This window comes from Panthera uncia (assembly GCF_023721935.1).
Source record: "Panthera uncia isolate 11264 chromosome E2 unlocalized genomic scaffold, Puncia_PCG_1.0 HiC_scaffold_20, whole genome shotgun sequence".
NCBI classification, from domain to species: Eukaryota; Metazoa; Chordata; class Mammalia; order Carnivora; family Felidae; genus Panthera; species Panthera uncia.
In genome coordinates this window covers 21172381-21177464 of record NW_026057589.1, presented here as the reverse complement: position 1 = coordinate 21177464, position 5084 = coordinate 21172381, and positions in this window count along the sequence as shown.

Here is a 5084-nt window from a genome sequence, read left to right as displayed (position 1 = left end):
AATAAATGTAACCAAGGAAGCTTAAGGTCTGCACACTGAAGACTGCAGAGCATTGTGGAAATACCTCCATAAACGGAATGACATCCCTTGTTAATAGATTAGAAGCTTTAATATTGATTGTTAAGGTGGCAATATTTGGCCAAATTCATCTACAGATTCTCTGCAACTCCTTTCAAAGCTCCAATTTGCAGAAATGGAAGAGCTGAATCTAAAATTCACGTGAAGGGGTGCCCGGGGGTGCTCAGTAGGTTGAGCATCCGACTTCTGTTCAGGTCATGATCTCACGGTCCATGAGTTCGAGCCCCGTGTCAGGCTCTGTGCTGATAGCTCAGAGCCTGGAGCCTGCCTCAGATTCTATGTCTCCCTCTCTCTCTGCCCCTCCCCTGTTCATGCTCTGTCTCTGTCTCAAAAATAAATAAACATTAAAAAAAATGGGCAAAGGATTTGAATAAACATTTCTCTAAAGAAGATATGCAGGGGCGCCTGGATGGCGCAGTCGGTTAAGCGTCCGACTTCAGCCAGGTCACGATCTCGCGGTCCGTGAGTTCGAGCCCCGCATCAGGCTCTGGGCTGATGGCTCGGAGCCTGGAGCCTGTTTCCGATTCTGTGTCTCCCTCTCTCTCTGCCCCTCCCCCGTTCATGCTCTGTCTCTCTCTGTCCCAAAAAAATAAATAAAAAACGATGAAAAAAAAAATTAAAAAAAAAAAAAAAAGAAGATATGCAAATAACCAATAAGCACATGTAAAGATGGTCAACATCATTAGGGAAATGCAAATCAAAACCACAATGAAATATCACTTTAAAGCCACTAAGATAATAATCATAATAATAGTAATAATAACAACAACAATAATAATAAAAGAAATAGTGGGGATGTCGAGAAATTGGAACTCTCATACACTGTTGGTGGGAATGTAAAATGATAGAGCTATTCTAGAAATCACTTTGGGAGTACCTCAAATAGTTCAACAAAGAGTTACCCTATAAGCCCAGCATTTCTACTCCTAGGTACTTGAGAGAATATAAACATTTGTTCGCACAAACACTCGTACATGAATGTTCATAGCAGCATTATTCATAATAGCCCCCAAAAGAAACAACCCAAATGTCCATGAGTGGATGAATGGAATACTATCCAGCCATAAAAAAAACAAAGCACTGATACATGTTACAACATGGATGAACCTTGAAAACATTATGCCAAGTGAAAGGAGCCAGATATAAAAACTACATACTGTATGGTCCCATGTATATGAAATATCCAGAACAGGCAAATCAACAGAGTCAGAAAGTAAATTTAATGGTTGCCTAGGGCTGGGGGAGGCGAGAATTGGGAGTGACTGCCAATGGGTATGGAGTTTCCTTCTTGGGTGATGAAAATGTTCTTTAATTAGATAGTGGCCATGATTGCATAACATTGTAAGTGTACTAAACTCTACTGAATTGCACACTTTAAAATGGTAAATTTTATGTGAATTTTATCTCAAAAAAAAAAAAAAAAAAAAAAAAAGAAAGACAGACTATCCCAGAGGGATTAGCATCTTGAGTCCTCTCTAGCCAATCAGTAGAGAGAACGTGATTCATTCAGCTAGGAACAGGTGCCCAGGGTGGGATACAGGGTCTCAGGGACCAAACAGGGCTGAGCAGGATTCAGTGTTCAGCAGACAAGGATATGGGCTGGGCAGTGGTCCCAAAAGATTTTGAGTATAAAAAAATAGCGTTAAAGAAAGTTTTAGGAAAAAAAAAACAAAACACCCATAATTCTAGCATCCTAATTACGACAGTCTTTATTTCTGCAAATCCTTCCAGTATTTGTCCACAGGCCAACATATTTTTCTGAGTTGTAATCACTGTGTTTGTGCTGTTTACTTCCTGTTTTTTTCACTTCCCATCATATCACAAAAATTTCCTACGTTTCTAAATCACCTTCCTAATTATCCTTTTTAATGGCTTCATAACATTCAATTGAGTTGATGTACCATAATGTCTTAATCACTTTGCCATTTCTGGATATTTACATGGTTTCTAATTTTTTTTCTATTATGTATATATCAATTATACCGCAGGAAATACTTCCATGAATACTGATTTTTTTTTTTCCTTTACTGGAGTTGCCCACATTACCGAAAGAGACCAAATAGGATAAATTTCCCCAGGAAATGGCAAACTCACCAAAAATCCTAGAAAGAAAGAGACTCATCAACTCACTGCTGCTAGCTGGAAATGCAGCCTCAGTTCTGGGGACCCCCCTCTGTCTCCCCCCAGGGAAGCCTCTGTTCTCTCACCCCTGATGTGTTGCGAATGGTTTCCTGAAGTTGTGCGTGCTATGAATATGCTAATTCAGATTCACCTCTGCATTTGGGTTGTATCCAGGTTGATCTGTTTTCGCCGTTACACTGTCCTATGAACATCTTTAGACACGTGTCTTAGTCCTGGGGCACGGATGCAAGGGTCTCTCTGGACACCTCATAGTCTTGACACGATTACACACTTGGGGATGGACCATGCATGGGCGGGGGGTGGGGGTGGGGATTGTAGGATATTTAGCAACATCCCTGGCCTCTACCCACTAGATGCCAGTAGCACACCCCATTGCAACAACCAAATATGCTTCCAGACATGGCCAGATGTCCCTCGGAGGACAAAACGGCCCTCCGCTGTTGAGATTCATTGCTCTAGACTTGTGTTCCTCAAGCTTTGCTGTACTTTAGAATCGCGTAGGGGAGTTTTAAGCATATCCCATGCCCAGACTCCATCAGGTCCAATTAAATTAGAACCTGGGGGCATACTGTTGGCACTGGTTCTCATACTGCTTGGAGTCACCCGGGAGCTTTAATACTGATGCCCAGGCCGTACATCCTAGAGCGAGGCCCGGGCATTGGGATTCTGAATAGCAAAGCCTTAGGTGAATCTAAGGTACAGCCACACTGGAAACCACGGGGGCCAATGCCTGTGGGCGAAACTGTTGGGCTGCGGGGGCCCACTGTACTAAGTAACAGCCATCAGGTTTTTACACACGTCTGCCTTCCTCCCCGATCTATTACTCCAACACTGAGCTCCAGGACGGCAGGATCTGTGTCTCATTTCTCTTGACATTTCTGTCGCCTGGCACATAGTAGCCGCTTAACGTGTATTAGGCGTATCTGTTGTTGAATGGCTGGAAGCGGGTTCTAATTTGGTTGCAATTAACAAACACCTTGCTGTTGGAGCCACTGGGCGAAGAAAGAGAATTACGGTGACTGGGGCGTGGGGGGTCGGCACCCCCACAGAGCCCGGAACACACTCCTGGGAGTCAAGCTAAGAAAGGTGGTCAGTATCAGCCCTTCGATTACTTGTAGATGCTACATTCTGACAACAGGGGAACTGGAGACAGTTCAGACTGGAATGAGGGGCTCAGGGCGCTGGTGGAGAGGGGTCGAGAGCTTTGATGGGGAGGCCTGAGCAAGGAGAAGTGAATGGAGACAGGAGGGAAGGGACCCCGCTACTGTTCCGAGGTGGGCAGAATGATGTGCCCCCAAATATGCCCAAATCCGAATCCCCGGAGCCCGTGGTTATGTTAGGTCACAGGGCAAAGGGGAAGTAAGGCTGCAGGTGGAATTAAGGTTGCTGATGAGCGGACCTTGAGACAGGGAGGTTGTCCTAAGTCATCTCAATGGAAGAGGGAGGCCGGAACATCAGAGCTGGAGAGAGATTTGAAGGTGCTGTGCAGGAAGACGGAGGAGGGGCCACAGCCTAAGGAAGAAGCGGGCACCTCCAGAAGCTGGGACGGGCAGGGGAACAGATTCCCCATTTCAGCCCAGTGAGACCAGGGCTGGGCTTCAGACCTCCTGAACTGTCAGAGAATGAATCTGTGTTGCTATAAGCTAGGGACTTCGCGGTCATTCGTTAGAGCAGCCATAGGAAACTCACATACCTTCCAAGGTTTCCTTTGCTTGCTCCAAGAGGAAATGCAATGGGAAAATACGTTTTGTATCAGACTCTGGTGTCTGTTAACACAAGGATAGGCAGGGGGCCTGGGTGGCTCAGTCGGTTAAGTGTCCGACTCTTGGTTTCGGGTCAGGTCATGGTCTCAGGGTTCGTGGGTTCGGACCACACCACCCGTCCCGTTCCTTGCTGACAGCGCGGAGTCGGCTTGGGATGCTCTCTCTTCCTCTCTCTCTCTCTGTCCCTCGCCCACTCTCTCAAAATAAATAAATAAACTTCAAAAAGTGGTTAAGAATAGGTAATGCTTGGTATCGAACTTATTAGGTGCCGGACACGGTGTCCCACACACTTCCCATGAACCCGTTCGCTTTGCTCTCGCAACAGTGCTGAGAGGTAAGTTCTGTTTTTGTCTGCGTTCTTACTGATAAGGTAAACTGAGGCACAGAGAGGTTAAATCACTTGCCCGAGGTTGCCCTGGAAGCCTGGCTCCAGAGACCATGTGACACACGGCCGTGCTTGTGACTGCTGACTCTGAAGGTCAGACTCTTGCTGGTAAGAATGCAGCCTCTCGGACACGTGGTGGGACCTACCCACAGGACCCCGGCGTGGACAGGAACAAGCTTGTGTTACCGCAGCGCGAACAAGCTTCCGCGTGAGGCAGGTGAGGGCTGCAGTGATGGTTGTCTTATGAGCCGTGAGGCTCCAGGAGACTTATTTAACTTCCCTGAGCTTTATTTCCTCGCTGGAACACAAGACGACACGTCTCTACCTTAACTAAAGGGTTGACATTTCAGCGCCGTGAGGAACAGTATGAAAAAAGTACGAAAAAGCACTCAGTTAACGTATTTCCACTTCTTCCCCCTACCTGGTTCGGAAGGCAGGAGAGAGGTTAGGTGGTGAACACAGAGGACACGAAGTCTTACTCCCCGTGTTCAAATCCCGAGCCACCACTTGCCGACGGCAGCCACAGGCAAGGTACTTCCCCCTCTTTAGCCTCAACTTGCTCATCTGTAAAATGGGTGTGGTGGTGACAGTACCCTTCAGAGAGCACCAGTGGATGCTGACTGGGGTATTAGCACTCTTATACCATGCTTCTATTTTTATTTGTTTAAAAAGCACTTGAAAAAAAGTTCATCAAAATGTTGATAGCCGTTATTTCT